The following is a 26703-nucleotide window of genomic DNA, read 5'->3' as shown; positions in this document are numbered from 1 at the left end:
AGATTCAAATCAGCACGGCCCAATAACACAATCCTTGGGTATTTACAGAAGTGAGAATCCCATCTCCAAACCACAAGGCATCCCTTCGGAGCACTAAGAGTCTACACGGGACGGTCTTAAAGCCGTAATCACAAAAGCTATGCTATCCTGCCCTTACGAGGAATGAGCAGCTGTGCTCGGGCTGCCCACGCGCCATTTACACCCCACAGCACCTCTAAGGGGGAGGGACCCCTAACAAGCCCGTCTTTGCAGGACAGCAAACAAGTCCGGGAGAAGCTAATCTGACCTAACATTTCTCCATCTCTCAGGACTGGTCACTCCAGAGCAGGACTCGAACTCGGACCCACGTGTGTAATCACGTTACTACCGTGCTTTGTGTGCTTTTTGTGTGTATAATACATTTGTTTCTGGCATGAAAGGATATTTAATAAATGATCGGTTGTCCTATCTCATTAGCTCACAATCAATGTTTATAGTGTTGAATTGTACTCTTTTTCCCTGGAGAAAGGAATGGAACGAGAGGGTGTTAGAATGAGGTGGGGCTCCATTCTTTATCTGGTACCTCATCTCATCCAAGTCCCCAACCAGGGAGAAGGAGCAAATGTTCTCTTCATCTTTTAAAGAGAGGGCTCCACTGATGGTGACTTAACTCCAAAACCAACTCTGGGGAAAGGGCACATTCAGCAACCAGAGCAGTATCACCTGTAGGAAGGCGAAAACAGCTCACGGGAGGGCTCAGGGGGTCAGCCTGATTTAATTTCAATCGATAAAACAGCAACACACTCTAAAAATACTAGCATGCAATCGATTGACTCTTTCTGGACATCTAGCAATTTTCCACAGCCCACATGTAAAATGATCGTGAACCAGTGAAAGGTAGTGTCTACAGACAAGAAAAATCAATGCCACAGGTAGACTGAAACCCAGGCTGGAGGAAAGGAAGAGAAAGGGCATAGTAAAGAAGTGGGGAAAGGCTGGGGAAATAAAATCATCACAAGGACTCTCAAGCATCATCCAACAATCATACAATCATTCAAGAGAGAGAGAGAGTTACTGAGGTCCTATTCTGTGCAAGATTGTAGAGCGGGTGAAGCAAGTGCGCAGTGACCATTGTGGCAGCAAGTGGCGGGGCTCAAATACACTTCTGATTCTGGTACCTTGCACACTTGTCCTCAGTATAAAGGCAAAAAACAAAAAGTAAAATAAAACTCTGTAAACTCAAAGCATTGTTGAAAAAAAAATTAAAGAAGACCTAAATAACTGGACAGACACACCACGCATATTCCTGGATCAGAAGTCAGAGCTCTTGGAATGGCAGTGCTCCTCAAAGCGATCTGTATATTCAACATGGTCTCGATCACAATCCCAGCGGGCTTCTCTGCAGAAACTGACTAGCTGCTGCTACAATTCATATGGGAATTCAAGGGTCTCAGTAACCAAATCGTACTTGAAAAAGAAGAACAATTTAAGAGGACTTGTAATTCTCAATTTCAATCCTTACAACTGTATCTCCAGGTGAGATTAGAGGCCATTGTGAAGTTATTACTGTGTTTATCCTTATTTTCTAAATTCTCTACAATGAATATAACTGTTACAATAAAAAGAATAAAAAGTAAAGTTTCTTTTAAAATATACACACCGATTCACTCATTGGGAAAAAAATATTTTAACTATAAAGAGGTAAACAAATATCTAGTGAAAAAGGACTACTTAAAAACAAGAGTGTATTTACATTTTTCATTAATTGAAAACTGAAAAGCACAAACACATCAAGTTTCTAGGGAGACCGATGCAACAAATTATTTTCAAAAATTCTAATTGAACAATGAAAACTCAAGAAAGGGAAAATTGTGATTGACACCCAAGTGCAAACACATGGAAAGCAAAGGCCTAGAAATCACAGTTCCTTTAACTCTGATACTAACACAAGAGAAGAGGAAATTCCTCACTAAGGGGACAGTGGAATCCCATGCATAAGACAGCATACACAGTACAAACTGCACTAGAATCTGAGGTGATTTTCTTAGAAGAATTCCAAAGTTACAACATTGCTGAAAAACTATAAAAACACTGACAGACAGAATAAAACACACAGTCATATATATTATATAGAAACATATGAAGTCTACTCCCATGTTGCATAGAAATACAAACATATTTGTTCATTTATGGGCACTGAATATTTTATCCCAGGTAGAATATTTCAACTAAAACAAATAATCAATTATACACTCCTCTTGTCAAATCTACTTGATAAGTTACTCTGCTATGTAACCATAATTTGTCTAAGATAGATCTAAAATTAGTGAAAAAGATCTTTGTATGGTTTCTTGAACTCTTCTCAAATTTCCAAACTTAATTTTAAAATAGATCTGAGCAGTATTTCTATATTAACTTTTCCCCCGTGAAATGAACAACACAGTCTGTTGTCAAAATTCTGTCCTTAGAATGATTCACAAGCACCGTATCCTAACAAAACTGCTGGACAGCAAGGCACTATCCAGACACTGTGACCAAACAAATGAAACACAAGGAAGACAGTGACCCTATTCTGGAGGGCTTACCGTATGTTTCAACACCGGGTATTTTTTTGATTGGTTTGATTGGTTAGCAAAATAAAATCAATCAAGTACTTTCTGCTTTGAGCATTCAGTAAGTCATGACTCTGTTGTTAGTGTCATGAGAAGGAAAGACTTAAGCATGACTTGATTAGGTCAATTAGCAAAAGCCATCACTGGGGAGTGAGTAATAAAGAAGTTAACTGATAGCAATGCTTCTGCCTACAAGAGACCTAAAATAAACCTACACTGATCTCTTTAAGGAAATGAGGAGATGAAGCCCCAATGAGAAAAAAAAAACTAACAAGAAATCAAAAAAGTAAAGACTTTTTCATTAACGGTTCCAGGAAGGAGTGGAGCATGGTGGTGAGGATCACAGATACTTGGGACAAACATGAGGGTCTGAATTCCAACAGCACTGTGTAGCTTTGACACTGATAAGTCAGTGAAATTTTCTGAATCTCAGTCTCCTATCCATAGACTGGGGACAAAAACAGCACCCGTCTCCTAGAACGGTCCTAATAATTAAGTTATTTTATATATAAAAGGTTAAATAAAATACCTCAGATATTAAATATTACCACAAAAGCACAAGGAAAAAAGAAAACAGAGATAAATTGGAGTTCATCAAAATTAAAAACTTTGCTTCAAATGACACCATACAGAAAGTGAAAAAACAACACACAGGAGAAAATTTTTTCAAATAATTTATCTGATAAGGGATTTGTATCTATAAAAAAAAAAAAAGGACCTCCTACAACTCAACAATAAAAAGGCAACTCAATTAAAAAATGAATAGAGTATCTGAAAAGTATTTTTCAAGGAAAATATACAAATGGCCAACAAGCACAAAGAAACGATGTTCAATATCATTAGCTGTAAGGGAAATCAAGTCAAAACCACTAGGAGAAACCGCTTCACACTCACTACAATAGGTTATAATCAAAAAAATAGTAACAAGCACTAATGAGGACACAGAAGATGCAGAGGTCGCAGCCGTTGCTGGTGAGGATGTAACACAGCCTGGCCACTTTGGAAAAACGCCTGGCAGGTCCTTAGAGAGTTGAACATTTGGTTTCTGAATGACCAGGCAATTTTGCTTCCTGAGCACACACGTAAGAGAACTGAAAACAAATGTTCATATAAAAACTCCTACAGGAATATTCACGGCGCCATTACTCATCACAGCCAAAAAGCAGAAACAACACAAATGTCTATCACGTGATGAATGGGTAAACAGAGGGGCCCAGCCATACAGTGGAATATTATTCAGCAATAGCAAGGCATAGAGTACTGACCCAGGCCACAACTTGGACAAATATTGAAAACGTTACTCAGTGTGAAAGAAGTCAGTCACAATAGATGCTTCCACTTACATGAAGTAACTCGATTTACATGAAATTTCCAGCACAGGCAAATCCACAGAGAGAGAAAAGTGGCTTTCTGAGGCTGTGGGAGGATGGGGAAGATAGGGATGTCTGCTAATGCGTAAGGAGCTTCCTGTTGGGGGGATGAAAATTTTCTAAGATTGACTGGGATGAACAATTCTGGGCATAGAGTAAAAACCGCCGTACATTTTAATGGGTGAATTGTTATTAAAACTGGTAAGAAAAAAAGCACCTCCAGCCAGTTACCTTCCTATAGTAAATGCAAATTGCTAAATTTTATTACAGGAAGAAGAAACTGCCCTCAGCATGAAAGCAGGAGTTCAGCAAATGTGAGTTAACCGAAATTGGAAAAGAGCATTTCACTTGAAACAATTGATGAGTGTACACAAATTATTAAGACATGACAAGGAAAATCAGTTTGACATCACGAAGAAGCATTCTGCTTCAAATGCAGATAAAGGATTCGGCAAGCCCAGCTGATACAAATGACCAGAGAAGAAACCTGGTTCTTTAAACAAGCGCCAGAGCCAACAAGGAAATAATGGTGAGGAAAGCAGGCGGCCGAAAATCTGGAACAGTTTCCTACTAATACTTTCTCCACTGAAAATTCAAAAACAAAATGAAAGTGATGTGATGTTGTGTTGAGCTCACGTGAATGGGCTTCCTCCGGTGCTCGACAGTTTTGTAACCCCGAATGAGAGACTCAGGAGAATCATCATGGCTCCTGGGAGTCACCAAATGACTGCCCACCAGCTCGCTGACCACCATCACATCTGCCAGGGTTGAATTGCAGAGAAGAGACCAACTTCTGAAAGGCACAGGAAATATAGACAAGGGAAGAAAATGCTGCAGTCAGTCCTGGGACAGAGGCCTTGTGAGCAGAGGCCAGAAGTCTGCAGGTGAACATGAGTGGCCCTGGGGCAGAAAGGGACCACGGGGGAGCAGACCTCAATTCTCTTCTCTCTCCCCCTCGGGTAGGAGAGATAAAGTCTGCATCCTTCTCACCTGGAACTGTGGGTTCTGGCTGGCAGAAGTCTTACCAACATGGAATGAATTACTCAAGACTGGAAAAAGGAAAGAAAGCGAGAGGGATTAGGGAGCCAACTCCAAGAACCTCTCAAATGCTCCCATATTTATTGTGTATAATCAAAGGAAATAGTCTTTAACAGTTGTGTGTTAGTAAGGAGGAACTTCGTGAAAGATGGGATGAGGCAGAGATTGTAGAATCCGCAATGAGTAAAAAGGCTTAGTTTACATTTAGGGGAGACATGGGGAGAGGGGAACAAGATAAATTCTTTAGATATCTTCATTACAAAGCAGACCACCAGATCAGCCAGGTCCCTGTTTTGGGAATAATGTACTATCTAACAGCAAGCACGCCCAGCGTTTATAGATGAGTGCCTGGGTCATTGCTGTGCAGAAATCTTCCACGCAGGTCCGCACAGGTAGAAGTGCCACAACGTGCTCAGAAATTATACCGTCAGCACCCCTGGGCTCCCATGGACTGGTTTCACATTAACCAAACTCATGAGAGACTGATGCAAGAAAACCAGAAATTTAATTTATTAATTTAACAGGAGATGTGAAACTACAAACCAGACTGAAATATCAGAGTTCAACCATGAGTACAGATTCTCCTCAACAGCCCAATCACAGGCAGGCAGTCACATGACAAGAGTGGACAGAAGCAGAGCAGGAAGGGTTTCTGGATTAACTGAATGGACTAAATTTCTGTTATACGAAAAGATCTGCTGCCCAGAAGACATTTAACGCCAATCACAGTGCACTGTCCGTGGACTGTGGCTGAGACACGACTATGAGCACCTGTGTAACTCTCCTTTCCCTTTCCTTTCTGGGCTAAGTGATGCACAGAGGTACAGAGATCCAGGGATGCAGATACCTCTAAACACCCAAAGCCCATCCCTGGGAGCCTGGAAACCAGACAGCCAGGGTTTAAATACCAGCTCTGTCACTTACTAGCTCTGTGACTTTGGCCAACTTACTTACTCTCCCCGTGCCTCAATTTCCAGATTGTAAACCTGGGATAACTATCAAACCTTCCTTACTCACTTGTTGTGAAGATTGAAGGATTCATTTCTGTAAAACGCTCAGAAAAGAATGTAGCACATTTTTGGTGCTCAACAAATGTGAATTTAATAAGAAAGTGATTTACAAATCTCCCTTCTAATCATCTTCTGTGTTTCATGGCTAGTCTGAGTCCCAAAGGAAATCCTTATTTCCCCTCTTATAAACTCTTGGGGAGCACCCTTCTGTTGCATTCCACCACCTGTTTAAACTGAGGGAAGGGATGCCTCCTCCACAATCTGGTCCATGAAGAGTGTTTTTCCCTTCACACCCCTGACCCCTGGACAACGGCTAGCCCTCCTCACACTAACAGATTGAGGTGTGAGTCCGGATCTACAAGCAGGGCATATGAAACCTTTCCTTTCCCTCCAGTGTTGGCCACCATTGGGAAGCACCCGGGATGCTCAGCTCCATGGCAGGCAGCCCTGTGCATGATGGGGCAGATCCTCTTAAGGGAAGGCTCACTGTGGCCCAGAGCTAACTGGGACTGCATGAGTCTCTAGTTCTGGGGCACAGTATCATGACACGCATTTTCCCACAGCCCTGAAGTTCATGGAGAACGTGGCTTCATCAGTAATACAGGAGCCATTTATCGCCTGCCTGTTCTTCTGTGTCATCTCTCAGTTGGCTGCTGGAGAAAACATGTGTATATGTATTGGGTCCCATTAAGCCCCAATATATATGAAGTAACAAAAAATTCTGTGGCTTAACATTGGTTCAGGGCGACTGTGTAACTCTCCTGACCCTGCTGATGCTAAATTATGGGTATAGGAACTATGGAACCTCCTCAAATATCTTTCAGCATAAAACCAGCTTTTCTTATTTTCCTGTTTCTTAGTAACTGCCAAAGACTGTAAAATGATGGCTTCATACAAAACAGGAGCTAAACTTTATGAGCCCTTTGACATTCCCACTGTGCTAAACACTTTACATAATTTCTAATTCTCACAATTCTGCAAAGCAGATACGAGCGTCCCCATCTCACAGACGAGGGAAAAACTCAGAGCAAACTAACTCAGGCTCACGTGGCTCAGTGGCAGCACGTGCACGCAAACCCAAGACAAAAAACTACACCCCTTCTTATATGTACAAAATCACCTCCCAACAAATGATACACAGCTGCTTGGTCAATACTCAGGGAACTCAGTACACTTTCCAGCTTTAAGGTGCTCCAGAGGCCGCTCTTAGCTGCTTTATAAAATTCCGGCTCACTGGTTGCTAACACTGGAAGAAAAGACCGATTTTGCCATTGTTTGCACAGCAAGTCTGAAATGTTCACAGCGAGATGACAGAATAAGTCTAAGACATAAGCAGAATAATTTTTCCAGGTAGACAGACATAATGGACATTGTGCTATTCTGAAGCACTAAGCAACGGAATCAAAACAAAATAACATTTGTTAAACCTTCTTTTGCAAAAGGAATATTAAGACTGTTAGAAGGTGCAACAGCACCACCTATGGCTAAATACACCTTCCAGGTTGCTGGGAAAGATGCAACACAAAAATTGCCTGTTGGATCAGAAAGAAGAATCAGATAATTATATCTTATGTAGCACATACTGCACTTTGCTTTGGGGAAGGGAGGTGTATTCAGTATTTAATCTGACATTGCTAATACTCCTGAATATAAACAAAAGACACAGGCTCATGGAAACTTCTTAGTAGAGGAAAGAATCCAGTCCAGCCACTTCATTTTACAGGAGGGGAGACTGAGATCTGGGATCTGTCCTCCTGGCAATCAGCAGCAAATCTCTCCTAGGCCTCATGTCTTGCACTGTAGCAAAAACCAACAGATCTGTACTAGGCCTATATTCATAAAAGTCACGTCTGTATTTTTCCAACAGTAATTAATCTAGGTATCTTGCAAAATACTTCTCAAAGAGCCAGGAAAGCATACAAGTGTATTGAAATTCAAAAACATTTATTTGCACATTAAAACAGCATGAGATTTATTCTATTAATAAAAGTGACATGTCAAATCAATGTTTTGATATTTTAAAACCTATTAAGAGTGCAGAAAAATAAATCAAAATTTTCTTTAATCACAAAAGAGAGAAGCTTATTCCCTGAAAATGATCAATGTAGATTTTTCTAAACTTAATGATTCTGGTCAGATTCCTACGAATTTAAATGTCTGAGTGGATGGTTACACGGCAACATGAATTCTGAGTTGTAACAACACACATTCTGTGTAAATAATATTCAAGGCCGTCTGCTTAAGGTGATTTAACTACTCCCTGTCTCACTAGAATGATAAAGATTTCATTAAAACTTCATACTGCACACACACACACAAAACCCTGAATCCTTGTTACTTTAAGCCATATTCATATATTCATAAATATGCATATTGAATATGCATCAGAAACAAGCCACCCTCTTTAGTATTCAGAGTTGATCCTTCTAAACTATCTGTCCTTGTGACAGCATATTTTTACTAAGCAGCTCTTGGGTGCTTCATATACAAGGCGTCCACATCTCACAGTCAAACAAGGTAAAGGGCATCACTCAAATTTCACAAATGAGGAAATGTACTTAAGCCATGAAAACAACTTACATATTCATCATCAGGAAAGAAAAGATTAAAGATTTTACTTACAATATTCACTGACAAAACTTTCCTCCATACTAAGACTACATAGAAACAATTCAGTCTTTGTAAATTTTTCTGTCAATAAGCACCACTAGAGAAAAACAAGCAACATCATTAGAAATGGTTGGACTTTCAAAGTCCACTCCAATTTTGCAGTATAATCATTTTTAATGTTTTGATTTTAGTGTTTACAGAGCACTAAAATAAAAAAAATATAAAGTTTTTAACTCATTGCCTGAGAAAGCAACATTTGTGAAAATGTACAATTTTAATTTATGCCACTCTGTCTAACATTCTCACTGGTGTCTCTCCTTTGAAGGCTTCATGAAGCTGAGATCGCTAAAATCGGTCATTTATGGACTCACAGGAGTTCGGGAAACCACTCAACTTGGGGCTGATAAGAGGAGCCATTGAGAATGCATCCTGTGCAGCCTGGGTTCCAGCCCTGAGCCTGCCAACGCCAGCTGCGTGAGATTTGGGACAAGCTGCCCCGTCTCTCAACCCCTCAGCTGCAGAAAAGGAGACACTGATACCTACCCTTAAACACCTGCTATGAATTAAAACATGAGGAAAGCATTTTAGCCTTAGGTAAGTGTCCACTCAGAGCAAGTTTGGTCATTATGATGATGAGGATTACTTTTAATAAGTTAAGGCAGACCAAAAATTAGAAATCACCATAAAGGAGAAACATTTTATGTCAATGAGCATTTCCTTTTGAATGGATTGCAGAATGTTCCATTGATTTTTTTAATAAATCAAATTTTGTCCACTAATTATAGATTTACAGGTTCATGGACAAGTCTCCAGAAAAAGAATTATAGGTCACTAACCTCTGCATACAAAGAAAGTAAAGTTTAAAAAAATCAGGGGGGAGATTATACCTCACTTGAGAGAGTATGTGCTCAGCATGCATGCGGCCCTCAGTTCAGACACCAGTAACTCCATTTAAAAACTTTTTTTTTAAGAAATGGAGAATTAACTCAAAAAGGTGGAGGAATGCAGAATTTTTTTAGAGAATCAACTCAGATTTAAGATGGGGAAAAAAATATCCATTTCTCACAGGAAATCTTGAGAACTATGTAAACCGGATCTGAGTTGTCTAATCTTTTAACATTATTCATGAATTCATATTACCAAGTCTTAAAACTGCCTGATAACCCACAGGGGTGATCCTGATCATAACAGCTGCCAACACGGATCGAGCTCCGGCTACGAATGGTCTGATCTGCCATCTCTGCCCCTGAGGCCTCACCAGGCTGAGAGCACTAAATTCGGTCATTCATGAGCATCACGTGTAAGTCCTCCCTTTGTGCTTCTCACTCCCCCCTCACCAGACCCTCTGAGGGAAGCACTGTTATCATCTTCCCCAACCGAAGATAAGGCCACTGAGGCACAGAGACTAAACCTGCTCCAGGTCACATCGGCAATAAAGGACGTCTATAATTCTGCTGTTCTATTATTGACAAAGGAATCTGACATATCAATTCAAGGGAGACTGTTAAATAATCAAGTCTGTCAGGTCTTCACCTCAAAGAGCAGATACTATAGATTCCTGACGTAGGATGAGGCTGCCGCCACATACTGACTCAGCTTGAAATTAATATCCAAGATGAAGCAGAGGATACATGTAAATATTCACGACTGTCAACTCCGCTCTCGGGTCTGGGCCCTTCACTGCCTGAACGGGGGTGAAATCCCCACACGTGTCAGGGAGGGAAGCGCAGCTCTTCCGGGACTCACCCAGGATTCACGGGCTGTTTCCCACCCACAGGCTGTCCTCAACGATTAAAAAGCTCTCAAGAATTTTACACCATGCAAAACTAAAAGACGTTTCTGCAGATGGAGCACTTTCTCAGGCTTAAACCTTTTTTGCCTACACTCAGCATGTGGGAAAATAACACATGACTCTGCAAAGTCTCTGACCCTCACCACTCATAGGAGTAGAATGGCCTCAGCACAAGATGACTCTTCACGGATGAGAACAAAATAAAGCCGCCCCCAACCACAGGCACTCCCAGAGACAGCGCTCAGCAGTCTTCTGCACACTCACGGTTGTGCAGCCCTCACCACCATCTATTTCCAGAACACTTCATCATCCTAGAAGAACACCCCTGCCACTAGCAATCACTCCCCAACCCCCCTCCACCCAACCCCTTGCAACCATCACCTGCCCTCTGCCTCTGCATGTGCCTATTCTGGGCATTTCAGATCACTGAATTCAACAATATGTGGCCGTTTGTGTCTGGTTCCTTTCACTTAACGTGCTGTTATCAAGGCTCGTCCAGGTTGAAGTGGTATCAGCATCTCTCTTTTTTTTTTTTTTGAAAGTGTTAAAGTTTATTAGAAGGTGGTAAGTACTATCAAAAAGAGTAGAGAGGAGCATAAGTGATTGGGTTTCAAAGGGAAAAGTGCGGGTTGAGCAGTCAGTGTGGACTTCGCAGAGCAGGTGGCCTTTTTCATATTCCCCTATATTTATTTTTTCTTTTTTATTCACTTTTACGTCTGAATAATGTTCCACAACATGGAGATACTACATTCTGTTCATCCATTCAGCAGCTATGTATGGACGAGCTCCAGACGAATGAGTGTAAGAGGTGACTAGGCAGGGATGGCATTTAAGCAAAGGGCAAGATGTGCTTTCAAAAAAAAAAAAAGCCAACAAACAGAGGCACAAAGAAATTCAGCGCGTTTCTGAGAAAGTGCATGCTTGCTTCACGATGACTGCCGTGCAGGGCTGGGGGGGGGAGTGACAGGAGACACAATGAGGGAGTAACCTGAGAATATTCCCCATGCAAGCAGCTCAGCCAATTCTCCTCCCTCATCCTGTATTTTAGAGCCATTTTTGATAGGTTTTCTATTTCAAGTAACAGTACTTAGTTACACATCTAATCATCTGCATCAGATCACCTTACCTCCAAGCCACAGAAAGTCATTCACTGACTGGAGCAGCTCCAAGACATAAAGGTGATGGACCAGGGAGTCCTGCAGCATCCCGGCCTGCAGGCACAAACCCCCACATGTTCCATGGTGATGTCCGGAAAGTAAAATGCATGGAAATATCTCACTGCTTGTGCACGATATCTGCCCCCAAATTGCCCCAAAATCATGCTGGCAAAGCACTACTGAGCCCTCTCACTACAAAAAAAAAAAAAAAAAAAAAGAGAGAGAGAGAGAACAGAAAAGAAAAGAATAAAGCTAAGAAGGCAAATTTAGGGTCTTCCATTCAAAACCAGCAACCATCACTGCCAGTAACTCAGCTGGAATGGTCCTGACTTCAAAAACCACTGCGCAGTTACATTGCAAACGTGATAGACATATATGTATTCCACGTAGATGATATTACAGTAGGATTTTTCTTTTCGAAATTTCCAGTTGCAACATTAACACAAGAAAGATTATGTTTCAGCTTTAAAAAAATCAATTATTTTCCACTTTCTTAATTTTGAACCTATTATTATTTTATAAAGGGTGCTATGCTGCAAATTATAAACCAACTATTTGGCTTCTGCCAACAAGACCTTTATGACTTCACTATTTCAGAGCAAGATTTAATGATGCTTTGAGAAGTGGGTCCTGGGGCGCTCACTAACAGCTCTTTAAATACTGACAAGAATGTGCTATTTAAGTAATGCAAAGGCTCTAACTCTACATTAACTCAGAAACCAAAGAAACTACACCAAAGCCTTACTTTATCATTTTTAAATTTTGCTATTCTTTTGAATATTAAATTTCTTAAAAGATAAGATTTTTTTTGAGAAACACAGCAGCTGTATTAAATTTCCTCTCACCAAGAAAGCAATCTTTATCAAGAATAAATACCCCTATAGAAATCCAAAAGACGGGACGTTTCTAGCTAAGTGAACATGCAGATCTCAACACAAGACTAAATCCTATCAGATCTCACTCGAACGAGCTCAACAATGTCCTGTGCTACCCTGAAACTTAGCTCTTCTCTTCCAAATGTTGGCTGAGCTAAGATCATCACACAATGCAGGGAAGAAGAGAAAAGTCCACCTGGTTGCGTCCGTTTCCTTCCAGCCACAAGGTGCCGCTAGGGGGTCCCCGTTAATAAGCTCTCCCCATGAGGATATCCGGCATTCACACTGCCCCTGCCGTCCCCAAGCAGCCCCGACGCCCCTCTCCCACTGGTGGCCCCCCAGCCTGTCAATGGTCTTCTAATGACCCTCCCAGTTGGTGGCACTCTCCCCCTCTTCCCTGCTTCACACACACACACACAAACACACACACACACACACACACACACACACACACACACACACACGGAGCCAGGACAGCCTTCCCAAAGCACAAATTTGATTACATCACCCCCACTTCAAACCCTTCAGAGGCTCCCTGGTAGAGTTCTAGCCCCACCCCCGACGCTGCTCGCCCAGCCTCACCTCAGTACCCAGGTCCCCAGTGACCTCAGGCGCCCCCTGACCTGCTGCTACTTCCCACTTGCCTCCAAGCCCATTTTGACTGTTTGTCAAGGGAGACTTCCTTCCCTCGAACCTCTACACTTTGCGTTAGGTGCCCCTGCTGTGTTCCTAGAACATTCTATGCTAAGACAACTTCTGACAATGCTAAACTCTCAAGAAGCAATACATTTTGCTTACTACTGTGAGTCCACCCTCTCTCCCCTGGACACTCAGAATTGCATGTGTTATGAATAAATGAATGAAGGGGTGGGTCTCAAAGGGACGGGCAGAGCTGCTCTCGCCCACCCCGACCACTTCTTTCTGTAGAACATCAGAAGCAAAACCAGGAGTACCTCTCCTGAGGGTCACTTTCTGCTGACACCCTTCACTGCCTCTTCTGTGTCAGTTCTAGTAAAAAACCAAGCTCCTCCTAAGCCCTCCATCCCTAGGCCCACTCCAGTGTCCTCCCAAGCAGGGGCACCCTCCACCCTGGACCACACAGTGCACTCTCCCCGAGTCCCCACCCCACAAGCCTCCAGGCCTCTACCCGGGCTGCTCCTGCAACCTGAGTCACCCTCTTGATTCCTTCTCCTGGCTGACTCTTACTCTGTCCTCATAACTGAATGTAGAGCACATTTCTTCAAGGAAGCCCTCTCTGATGATGTCCTTTAGCTCTTGGCTGGGCTCCCTCTACAGCAGGACTGCTTGGCGACCAACTGGTGTTTGTCCACCTGCTCCTCTGAGACCATGACCTCTTGGAGGCCACGTGGGAAAAAGGAGTGAGACGATAAGAGGGGTGGGAAGAGCAAAAAGCAAAATCACAGCCCAAGTCCCAGATTCAAGGATTCTGTCTCAGAAGAAAAGAATAAAATGTTTAATACGTATGTCATTTGGCTATGATTTTTGTAGCTCATGGAAAGCAAGAGGTTGGTGTTCTAGTCTAAAATCCAAGTTACATGCAAAGAAATGTACATATTCATATCCAAAGGAAACCAGAGCTGCTCAACAACAGTTTGCAGTTAAAATCAAAGGAAATTTGATAAAGGCAATCTCTCTCTCTCTCTCTCTTTGTTTTTTTTTTTTTTTTGTATCATATAGTTGTAGAAGTATTTGTATAACTAAGTGATGGCTACAGCCTATGATTCTGCACTGGAGTGTTTGGGGCAGAGGAAGCCCAGATTACATGCACTGTGTAAATGCAATCACACCAACACACTGACAGGTGCCCTACTGGCTGAGCTGAAGTTCCAAAGCAGACAACCTTATGATGCAAGACAGCTCTCATTAGAAAGTAAGGAATGCAATGTTCTTTACTCAATTACATACGTTATATGGGCCATTAAGCGATAGTGCATCTTGTCTAATGAAACCCCAAAATAAATTGTTAACGTCGATTTTCTCCATCTGACCCTTATTTGCTAACTTTGGATATCAAACCCTCACTCCATACAGAAAGCTCAGACCTACGCTGCAGCAGGTTACATCCCGTGGAAGAAAGCCTATCAAGGAAGAACTGGAGAGTTTCCCTTCAGAAGCTGCTAAGTCTGGTTTTGCACCTGTACGTCATTTGCAACCACGTCATCGTCAAAAGAGTAAGACCTTACCTCTGTGGGGCGAAAAGCACTGCGGTGCTTCTGAACCATTAAAGAACACTGAGCTTTGGGAAAGAGTCCTGAGGCACTTAAATCGTACTTTTTGTGAAAGGCTCCAATACTGACCCAATTCACCAATCCAGGTACAACAGGGAGGTACCGGAATTAGTAGAGAGAACATGCCCTTGAAGTCTGACAAGGCCCTGCTTGAATCCTGCTACAGCATTTACTAGCTGCGAAATGGACCAATACCTTAACCCCTCTGAGAAGGCTTCCCAATCTGCAAAAGTGGGCTGCCACCGCCCACCTGGGAGGCACGGATGTGAATGCAACACGCAAGTAGTGAGGCCGACTGCTACCTGACACGAGACCTGGCTAGTTTCCCTCTGCTGCCCTTCTCCCCCTTTAAACTTGCCCTGTTCCCACTGGTAAGGGTCAAGCCCCGGACCAGAATGCCCGATTCTTCTGTGTATCCCCGGATACATGTCTTACCCTTAGGAGGCCAGAAAAAGAACTATCTCCTCCAACGTCACTATCAATGTTCTTAAGAGTCTGGGTTTTTTAAACTCTATTTTGCAGGGAGACTATTCCAGAACTGTCCAACCACCATTCTCCACTTTGGCTCCTTCTCACCTCAAATCTTCTGACTGCTGGCCTTTTGTTCGTGGGAAAGAGAGTCCGCTCTAGGTGGAGAATCCCTAGGCCTCTGTCCCTCCCTCACAGGTGAGTGTGACTACCTTCTCAACACTCCTCACTCCGACTCCATCTTCCGAGGAGGTTCCCCTCCTGGAACATGCAGCCTCTGCATCATCCCCAGACGCGCACGCGTGGCCACAACCCTCCGTTCAGATTTCTTCCTGGGTGGCCCTGCCCACCCCCAAGACCCTTAAGGATAAATGCCATTGCTCTGAAAATCCCAAACGCCACTGAGTGACACGCCAAAGCTGCATGGTCTGGGCTTTCCTCCAACACAGGCACAGCCCTGACCCGCCTCAGCCTCAGTCTGCACCTCTCGAGATGAGCTCATCCACCTGCACGGCTGTGAACACCAGCTAAGAATGACGACTCCCAACGTGTATCTCTAGTCCGGCTCCTTCAATTGAGCCCCGTGGCCATAGAACCGAGTGCCTCTTTGAAGTCCTAACTTGGATGACAAATGGAATCTTAAAAATACCTCATGTCCACCATTTACTCTAGAGTTCGATTCCTGGCAGGTACCTCCCAGGCTCCAGATTTTAGTAACAGACCCAGAACCCACCTAGGTGTTTGAGGTCACATTCAATTTCCCCTGTTCCTCCCCCCGGCCCTGCCCTGGAATCAGTCTTGTCATTTCTATTGCTTAACCAGTCTCAAGTCTGGTTCTGCAAGGACCACGGATGGAACCCCACAAGCTGACAGCAAGGTGCAGTGCATCACAGTCCTCCGAAGAGAGCTCCCTGGAGGGGGAGGAATCTCCTGCCTCTGGTCACCTCAGAAGGCACTGGATTCTCACAAAGGAGGCCCAGGAGAAGGGACTCAAGGTTCTCTTGTGGTCTGAACTTTGAAGGTCCCGAAGTTTGGGGGAGTTCCTAGTTAGCAGACACACCTGCCAGTGAGCAGATGAGGATGGGGGAACCCAGGCAAGGCTGTTCTCACTCCGACCCCTGGGCTCTCGGGAGCCACGGGAAAGGCCTGTGTTCAGGGCACAGCCCAGCCTTCACAGATCCCAGCCTGCATTTGCCAACCCAGAGAGCCTAGACTCCTACTTGCGATTCTTGTGATCTGTTCCCCCCCAGAATGTGATGGGCTCTTTCAGAACGTCTGGCCTGTCTCAAGCGAGACCAAGTCAGTGAAGGATGAAGTGTCCACAATTGGACCAGGGCATGAAAGGAGAAACAAAGTCTCATGGCCAGCATGACGGTGGTGGCCAAACCCTTCCCCCGGGTGAGATGAACCAGGGTGTGGGTGAGATTGCAAGGTCACTTCACATCTGAATAGGGTGTTGGAGACTCACTACCGCAAACTAACGACACGGCCGTCAGTGGTGGACGTCAGCTGCAACAGACACGGAGTCAGCTATTTACTGCCATCATGGGTTAATAGTAAAGGCTGGTGCAGGGAGGACTGCATGGCTGCTGGAGCAAACCACAGACCCGGCTCTGAATGCCCACTGGCTGGAGCAGAGAGGAAGCTACAGTCCCCTTTAGCGGTCCCTGTATCCACCAGATCCAAGTGAGCCAGCTACTTAGGAGAAGGCCATGTTGTTCTGATACTCAGAAAAACCAGCCTCGTAAAGGGAAAATAAGAGTGGCATGGAGTTTAGACCCGCTCCTGCCTCTCTATGAAGGCAAAGTTAAGTAAATGGCACCGGGAAGGTGAATGAAAAAACAAAAAACAAAAAACCGGTGACTGCTTCTTCCAACAGCATCCCCTGCAGCTGCTCACCCCCGAGACTGCCACTTTCTCACCAGTGACCGCCGGCCAGGAAGCTCCGTCACGCACGTCACACAGCGACAGCCCTGAGCCGCGTGCCAAGCACGTTTGTCTAAAAGCCAGAATCAAGGAAGATGCTGCAGATTTTGACATTCCAAGTTTAAATACTCCTTGAAAAAAATCCCTCAGCAGCCGCCTAAATCAATTCACATCTCACTTCTTCAAAACAATCAAACAAATTTAATAAGGGCGCATTTGTCACCAAACATAAGGAGGACCAAACTGGTTCCTCAAAGCAAGGATTTTAACAGGTATCAAACACCAGTGGGTGATGTGCTAACAAAGCAAAAATTCCAAAAATCTAGAAAATAAAAAAATGACTAGGATAATATATGGATCAAGGCAACTATTAAGTTTTTGCTTTTTAAAGCTATGGGGACAGCACGGAGGACAATCTCGCTATTTCCAATGCAGGGTGTGCACAGTCCACTTTTCAGACGCAACAACATGCTCACAGGGCGGTACAAGATAGAAAGGGAAATAGAAAAAGGAAAAGAGGAACAGCGAAAATTAGAAACACATGAGAACAAAAATAACTGAGAGCAATTACAAGAGTTTAGGTGAGTTTGGTGAGGACAGGGACGAGGGGACGGTGAGACCCACCCTCACCTATTGTTCCAGGGAAGGCAGGGGCCTGAAGCGAGCGGCGCTGCCGGGGGACCCCAACGTGGTCAGCGCCCCAAACCTAAACTTCACCTAGATGCGTGTAAACAACTTTTGAGCTACAAAATGTGGTCGCATTTCAAGCTGGACAATTTTACTCACTCCCACCAAGAGTAACAGGAGAGAATTAGGCTCTGTTCCTGCACCAAAGCATTGTTTAAAAAAGTAATGACTGTGTAATAGTAAAAGCAACAATGGAGTAAAAGTGACTGGAGGAGAACTTACTTGACCCGAGCTCACAGGCCGCGTTATCTCACTGACGTTCAGATGATGGCTGAGCCCTTACGGTACCAAAACAGACAGACCCACCAGGAGGGAGGTTTAATGCACTGCTGTATTTTGATGCCGGGAGCCATGCCTTGTACACAAGGTTCTGGGTAAACAATGGTGACAGTGTCAACCACTATGGGCTAAGCACACAACCAGCTACTCCGCCAAATACCAAGGACAGACTTCAAAAGGCAAAAACAAGCTGGCATTCTCTGGTGGGTCTGCAGACTCAGAGCCAAGCAGTTGCTGAGCAAACATGTCACCAGTGCCTCCTGTGACAAAAGAAGAGGCACTGGTTCGGGGGCTGGGGCAGGGCTCCAGGCTTCCACTGCTCACCCACCATTTTGTCCAGGGGGAGATGTTGGTCCCTGCTTACGTTGCACCGATGTACCGACATTGACTGACGCCTGGGGACTCAGCAGGTGGTGACAGGTGACGGGAATGGAGCCAGCCTGGGAGTGGCACGGTGCTGGCATCTGTGTCCTCAGCTTTGCCCAGGCCAATACATCTGCCAGCTCATCTACAAGAAGCAGAAGGGGAGAAAGCAGTGTAGATCACGGGGCCCTGTGAGGACAAGTCCTGGTCATGGCCACGACATGCCTCGCCCCTTCCTTAAGATATAGAGGTATGTCCGGGGAGGAAGTGAAAATTCATCCAGAGCCCGCCAGGCACCACAAGCAGGTGGGACTCGGGTCCCCTGTGCCTGTCACTCACAGGACTGGTCTGGACTTTCTTTTTATCAATTCTCTGGCATCTTCTCCTCTAACTTACCAACAACCAGAAAGTAGAATCTGATTTTAGACTCACAGAGAATCGCAGAAAACCTCCTCCACATCAGGCCCGGCAGCACGTGCCAGGCCCTCCGACCGTCACCTGTGGGACCGCCATGAGCCCTCTCCAGACTCAAGGCCCGAGGCCGTAGGTCGGGGGGGCACAGATTCCCACACTCTCCCCAGCAAAGGGGGACCACCTCTCGGCAAAGGCATCTCACCTTCTTCTGCCCAAGGGACATCTCGATAGATACACAGGGAAACAGAGCAGAATGTGGGGGGGTAGGCAGCCCAGAAGAGCTCGTCTGCACTTCCAAGGCAAAGTGGGTCCGTTGACCTAATCACAGGGACAAAGTGAGGACGAATCTTTCCCTGCTGTGCCCCATGCTCCGTGACACGCCTTTCCCTGCGTAAGGAGCTCATTTGGAAGCCCCTGGCAGTGTTTCTGTTGTCTTAAATTGGCATGGTGGTTGTCAGGCAGGGAGAGAGGGCCTGAGCCGTGCAGGTGCTGGACCTGGGAGGCAGGAGATACTGGCTCCACTCCCAGCTCAACCAGCACCTCATTCTGCGTCTCAGGATTCAGCATGACATCTATAAGCAAAGGAATGAGACTGTCCCAGGACATGCTGTCCAACAGGAATGAAATGACAGCCATGTAAAGAAAGTTTCCCAGTTGCCACATTTAAAAATGTAACCCCCCCAAAAAAAACCCTAGAAACTGATTTTAAGAACATATCTTACTTATTCTACAGTATGTAAAATACTATCATTTTGACATGTAATCAATAAAGAAAGAAACAACATAGTTTACATTCTTTTTACTAGACAAGTCTCAGCGTCTGATGTGCATTTGACCTACAGCACATCTCAGCTCAGAGCAGCCTCCTCCCCAGCTCTCCTAGCATCAGTGGCTTTGGCTACTCTATTGGACAGCAACTCCAGGGGTCACACCAGGGGAATTGGCTGAAAAGCGGGAGTAAGTGTCCATAATAACCCTAAAAGAATCTCTCTGAAACAAATGCGGATTCACTTTTAAACGTCTGAAAACCGGCGGGATTCACCTCCCTCACGCCTTGGCTACAAGACAGCCCTCCTCCTTGCTGATCCCTTTCTGGATGTAGGGAAGCAACCCTTCATATAGCCAGGGTGGCCGGGCATCCAGGTAGACTTTCCTGCTCTCTGTGTCCAATCCCACAAAGTCCTCCTTCTCAAACAGGATGTAGAGAAGGAGGATCTTATCCCCAGTCTTGTCGGATGCACAGTCCAGCCACTTGGACTTGAGCATGATGAAGAGAGACTCAGTGAAGTCCTCGATCCTCTTCTCCACCACCCTGCAGTCCTCGTAAATTGAAGGCCACGTCGGTGCGTGGCTGCTTGGGCACCTCCCCATGCAGCACAAAGACAAAGAGCCGAGAGTCATAGAGCGTGGTGCCATACAGCTCCTCTGCACGTGGAGCTTCTCTAAGGTCTTGGCCAAGAGGCAGTCGGTAATGATGACAAGGCCCACGACCTTGCGGTGGGTCTGGAAGTCGCTCCACCCATTCTCGGGCGCATAGTGGTGACTCTAGTGGATACAGAGTGCCCACTGCGAGCCGCAAGGGATGATCTGCCTCACCAAGGAGATTCGCTTATAGATGCAAAAGAAATTCTCCTCTGAGATGATCCCCACGGGTTGGACCACCACGGGGAGAGTCTGGTGGTCCTAAGCACACTGCACGTAGTCAGGGATGTTCATGTTGCAGGCCCTGACGAGAGGGAAGAGGAGACCGAGGTACATACTGTGCTGCGGGCTGTGGGCCTCACTGGGTTGCGGTGACCTGGTGTGTACCAGTCAGAAGGCAGGGGAAGCCCAAGCAAAGCCGTGGGTACAGTTTGTCCTCAGCGTCTGCACATGGCTACCGCAGCTCGGAGCACATTACGCAGCTTTTGGTCTAGGCTTCCGCCCTCTGCAGAAAAGGGTCATTTCTTGTTTTCTGTTTCCAAGCACCTAGCCAGGCCCTGATGCAAAGTCAATGCTCAAAACTGCTGAATAAAGGAATGAATAAAGGAACTGCTTCCACACCCCTCAGCAGGATATAATGCAAAGAAACACAGTAGGATCAAAAGACCTGGATTTCAACTCCAATTTATTTGAACTCCTAAGCTGCAGAATACTTGATAAGAAAACTTGCTTTGGGGAGGAGAGTACAGTTCAGTGGTAGAACACATGCTTAGCATGTATGAGGTCCTGGGTTGAATCCTCAGTACCTCATTTTAAAAAAAATGAAACAAATAAATTAACCTATTTACACCCCTCAAAAAATATTTTTTGAATTCCAAATTCAAGAAAAAATAAACACCTTGCAATTGACACAACGTTGTAAACATGAGTATACTTCAATTAAAAAAAAATCCTTGCCTTACAAGAATATATCTGGATTATGGAACTTTACAAATGTAAAATGCCTAGGTTACCACCTGCATAAAAAGAAGGAAATGTACAAATTTACTATCCCTCATTTATCAGCTATATTTCCTTTGGGGGGTTTATAACCTCTCAGAGCTAATTTTCTCAGATTAAAAAAGAAGGAAACATTACCGGATTCTCCATAGTGCTGAAGAATCAGATAAACCTATGATAACATCTGACCCACAGAGTTTACTCAATAAATGCTTGTTGAATGAATGAATAAACAAGCAAAGTGAATGCTGCTCCCTGCCACAGAGCATCATGTTGGTACTGCCTGGAAATTCCAAGCCCACGTTTCACCCGACTCTACACTAACCATGGGTGACCTGGGCAGGCCTGTGTTCTCCTCTTAACCCCAGTTTAATCATGAATAGAAATGAGGGCAATAACACAAACCTCAAAGGGTTAGAGAGTCATTACTGAATTGTATCCCAACTTTGCAAGATGGAACCTTTAAAGAAATTTGGGCAAAAAGTCCGTAGGCCCTCTCCATATTATCTCTTACAACTACATGGGAATCTACATTATCTCAAAATTAAAAAGTCTAATTTATTAAAGAGGCTATTGAGGTTAAACGTGCTCACTGTCTCAAATAAGGAACACACAGTACAAATAGGTCAATGCCCAGCCCATGAGATACACTCAGTAAACATTCCCACTGAGCCCACTGGTCCCTCCAACTTCGGAGCACGATGATGTGTCCTCATGGCCAGAGGCCCCTGCACCTGAAACTAACAAAGCTAATGGTCCCCACTTTCAAGACCCCCTGCCACCACCGTAGGACTAGTTTTGTACTTGTAATTTTTTTCTTTATATTAAATAGAAAAACGTAATTGCATAGCCTTCAGGCCACCAAAAGCTGATTACAGAGATCATGATGGCAGCCCTTCTTCGTGAAACAATAAAATGAAAAGCCATTTCCACAAGATCTCTGTGTAAATCTACTAGGGAACTTCATCCTGGACTGAGAGGAAGAGGACTGGGGAGGAGGGGGCAATCTGCGGCACACAGACCCATGGGCCACCTGTCCCACGATGGAGTTTAGACCCAACACTCACCCTCAAGGAACTTCAGAATAGACACAAGACAGAGTGCTGTGGACAAGATTTTTTTTTTTTTTTAAAGAAATCCCTTATTCCCTCGCAGGATTTGTTTCTACTGAGAAACAAATTTCTTATGTGTATAATGTTTCACAAAACACTTAAATTATTATCACCCCAACTTGACGCATTAAGAAACTGAGGGAGAGAGGTTTATCACATTGTGCAAGATTAGAGAGAGGCAAAAAAAAAAAAAAAGATAGAGAGAGGCCACGTCGGACACCGTATTTAAACCCAAGCCCCTGTTCCAGTGCTCACACTAGAAAGTGGGATATACTGCCCCTTTCCTGCCCTCTCCCTGCAATAAATCTCTGAAGACTCTTTTGTGTGCCACCTGGAATCACAATCACTTCAATTTTCCACAAAGAGCTATGTCACATTTTGGATGTGTCAAAATCTATATGTTGAATGGGAGGAGAGATTTGTATTTTCTGTTTCTCAAAGGAAACATGGCTTAAAAGAAACTGAAAAGCACTTTTCTAGTCTAAGTCTTCATTGTGCAGAGAAGGAAAAGGAGGCTCAGAAGAGATGAGGAAAAGGCCTTATTAACAAATATTGCCTCAGCGCAGCACCAAGCCAGCCTTGGGCACTTCTGGGGGAGGATCTGGAAGGCCCAGGAGAATGAGTCTTAGAAAACGGAAAGAGAAGAAGCATACAAGGCCCCGTCTCTACACCATCATACCATGAAGTTCCACCAAATTACCCAGTATGTGTGCAGCCAACATTAATGTGGGATAAACAGGTTATAGAAACCTGGAAGTCTCAACCATAGTGGAAATTCCAACATTTACTTTGTTTTTTTTCCCAGTTCAAGCATCAGCTCAGTGGGCACTCTGTACCAAGCACTACACGAGGCCTGGGGTTCTCCCAAATACACAACTCTTATATCACGTGAGCAAACCACACACAGGCCCACCAGAAGGAAAATGCCCACAGATAAGGTGGAATTACTGAAACTGAAAGCAGCCAACCAGCATATATTACTAGCAAAAACGGTGCTGCTAGAAATAGACTCATGGAAATAGAAAGCAAACTGTGGTTAGCAGGCAGGAAAAGTGGGATTAACAGATACACGTTAATAAATATAAAATAAATGACAAGGACCTACTATATAGCACAGGGAACTATATTCAATTTCTTGTAATGAGTTGTACTAAAAACAAACTAAAAGATATATAGGTACATATGCATATGTTTATAACTGAATCTCTGCTGTACATCTGAAACTAACATTCTAAATTGACTACACTTCAATAAAAAATAATTTTAAAAAATAAGTAAAAATAAAAGCAACGCCATTTAGAAAAAATAAAAGAATACTCTGATCCCCTTAGCTGTAGGTGCTGGAGAATTCTGGTTACAAACAGCAAGTCCACTGGATCACTCCAGAACTGGCTGTCACTCTTTCTGACCATCAGAGAGTCACTTGGCTTCATTGAGTTTATTTTCTCTTCTGTGAAAGGCTTCAGTTTGCAACTAACGATGTATAGAATCTCATCATTCACAAACCCAACAATTAATGAGGACTTCCCATGGGCCAGGCTCTGGAAATATGAAAATATAGGGTCCGAGATATATTCATGGGTAGAAGAAATTTATGCCATAAAGACATTAATTCTTCTTGCTTTGATAGACTGATTCAATACAATACTGTTTAGATTTCCTACCAGAGTTTTTATGGGTAACAAGATAATTTATGGTCAGGAACAACCAAGAATCTTCTTTAGAACCAGCACTGGGAAGGGGTGGATAGGTCAATCATTTCCACTGGTCTTTCTGAAGTGATGAAAACGTTCTGGAATATTAATGGTTGCACCACTGTGAATATGTTAAAGCTGCTGAATTGTAGCATTTAAGTGGGTGGACTTCATGGTGTGTGAACAATATCACAATAAAGACGTTAAATGAATAAATATTTCTTGACAATTATTTTTCCCTCTATACAACTAGTCTGCCCCACAATTTAAGAAGAACCAAAAAACCAAAACAAACCAAATTTTGCCAGGAGCTCTTTAGGACTGCAATGTCCCTGAGTCTCCAACGCCTCTGGTGGTGCTGTTCCTGTTAACACACCCTAGCTGGGCTGGGCTATTTAGGGACTGTAACTATCTTTTTAAGATCGACGGTCACACGTTTCACCCTGGGAGAGGGAAAGATGGAGGATGTCACAGCCTCATGCCTTCAGCTCATTTTTAACTGAACCAAGCCTTGCTTTCAACACTGTAATCCCTCTCACTATAAAAACAGTGACATCATCAAGCACCGCCATCATAACACTTGAAAGTGTTCAAGGTACTTACCTGGGGCAGAAACACTGAGGGAGGAGACGGAAACTCCCTCAGGACTGACACTCCCTTTTCCCGACTCCACCAGCAGAAGCTGGGGTTCACAGCCGGAGGCTCTCAGCCCGGGGAGGAGCGCCCACAACACTGAGCTGGCCCCCAGGGAGAGGGGAAGGGAGACGAGGGCAGCCCCGGGGTCGCGGGGCAGGGAAAGCCGGGGGGGGGGACGCGGGCAGTAGCCCCGCTCGGAGGCCAGCCCCAGCCCCAGCCGCCCGCCCCCATCCGTGTCCGCAGACCCCGCCCGCCCGGGACACAGCCCTCCCAGGGGCAGGGACGGGCCGGCGGCCGAGGAGAGGCAGCCCGGGAGGAGAGGACTCGCGGGCGGGAGAGGGGAAAGGGACTCCAGCCGCGGACTCAGGGGAGCCCGGCTGGGGCGAGAGGCGGCAGGTGCACACCTGGCCCTGGACAGCTGTGGCCGTGGCGCCGGGGCAGGAGCAAAAGTCCTACCAGGCGAAAGAGCTGAGCAGAATTTGGGGCCGATCCCATGCTCTGAGCTGGAGCTTCCAACCCTCGTTCCAGCTGGCACCGACTGCGCATGCGCAGGAGGGCCAGCGATCCTCTCTGGGTTCTGCGAGAGAAGGTGGGGAAGCGAGGGACGGAGAAGATGGGAGGGGGAGGGGAGAAGGGGAAAAGTGGGGGGAGAGACATGGACAGGAGGAGCAGAGAGAAGGCAGGGATCTGGAGGTTGGAGGAGAGTAGCAGAGATGGAGAGAAATAGTTTTAACGATGGGGGCATCCTGAAGGAGGCAGCAGTTCTGCCTCTGCACACTTCTCTAACCCTTTAAGGCCCGCAGCTCATATTTTACCTCCCTGGTCCAGCCCTCCACCCAAGGACTCTGCAGGACCCCTACGGGGATCACACCCGTTGCCCCAAAGTGGAGCTGTGATTCCTTTTGCTCTGGGAACCAAGCACCCGCAGGTGTTGTTGCTCAGAACTACCTTGTAAAGTGTACCTATTCCCCTTTTACACACTGGGACACAGGCAGGCAAGATCTCTGCTTTACCTCCACTGTCCCAGGTGTTGTACTGGCGGGGAGCGGGAGGTACAAGGTCAGATCCCAAAAGGAGCATACTGCCTGAGTTTTGGTGCATAGTCCCCATCCTTCCTGAGTAAACCACACCCCACCCTAGGGGAACCATCAAGGGAACACACTATGTCCCTGGGTGTGGGATAGCTGCCCTCAATTCCAGTGCCCAGCTTGCTAGGAAGATAGGAGTGTTACTGAGTCTAAATTCATTCTCCTTAGTGCAGGACAGGCCAGTAAGTTGGGAGACCAGGTGTTGGGGCATGGAATAGCAACTTTCTGTAGACCTAGATGGCAAACTAATGTCCTGGAAAATCATCTCCCCAAGTCAGAATTCAGGCTCCTTTCCTACGAGCTTGGTTTTTGCAATCTTCTTGATATAGGAATTCTTTGTTGTTAGAATCCTTTGTTCTTGCAGCTATCTGCCTGGGTCAGATCCCTGTAAACCACCAACAAAACAAACGTTATTTTCTATTATGTAAATTCTTATCTTTATATGAATGGAAAAGTGTTAAATATCCTTAAAGGTCAGAGCCTTCAAAATAGGCTCTCCTGTATATTTTAGGCTCTAGGCAACATTGTTTTACAAGCAAGATGAAGCCTAGGAGACAGAGCACAGGGTTAAAGTCAAAGGAACAGGTCTATTATGGAGTCAGATTTGTTCTTTTCTATTACCAGGGCAGAAGACACTTGAGGATTTAAATCCCTTTAAGTTAAAAATAAGTAATACTTTAAAGGAATTTACATACATAGGTCGGAATGTGCATAGCATATCTGGAAAACACACAAAGGATTGTAAACAGTGGCATCTCCAGGGAGGGCTGAAAGAAGAGAGGATGAGGGAAAACTTCTTTCACTTGTGTAATTTTGTGCTCTGTTTGAATTTATTTAACCACATGCATGTATTTCTTTTTCAGTTAAAAAATGTGTAATGGAGCAAAGGATTAGCAATCTCAGCAAATACAGCAGCCATGGAA

General features: G+C 44.7%; 1 long non-coding RNA gene across 4 annotated transcripts in view; it reads right to left on the bottom strand.

Annotated features, from left to right (window-relative positions):
- Positions 1-25300, bottom strand: part of LOC141579039 (uncharacterized) — a 112255-nt gene extending 86955 nt beyond the window's left edge. Inside the window, exons 1-2 of one of the 4 annotated variants that reach the window (XR_012509959.1) lie at positions 24660-25300; positions 18381-18560 (exon numbers count right to left, since the gene is read on the bottom strand). This is a non-coding gene — a long non-coding RNA (uncharacterized LOC141579039). The remainder of the gene's footprint in view (positions 1-18380; positions 18561-24659) is intronic. The other 3 variants (XR_012509965.1, XR_012509961.1, XR_012509968.1) reach the window with 3 other exon arrangements.
- Positions 25301-26703: the final 1403 nt, after the last annotated feature.

Source organism: Camelus bactrianus, chromosome 1 (assembly GCF_048773025.1).
Source record: "Camelus bactrianus isolate YW-2024 breed Bactrian camel chromosome 1, ASM4877302v1, whole genome shotgun sequence".
NCBI lineage: Eukaryota > Metazoa > Chordata > Mammalia > Artiodactyla > Camelidae > Camelus > Camelus bactrianus.
The sequence above is the reverse complement of the archived record's forward strand: the minus strand, read 5'-3'. Positions and strand labels throughout refer to the sequence as shown.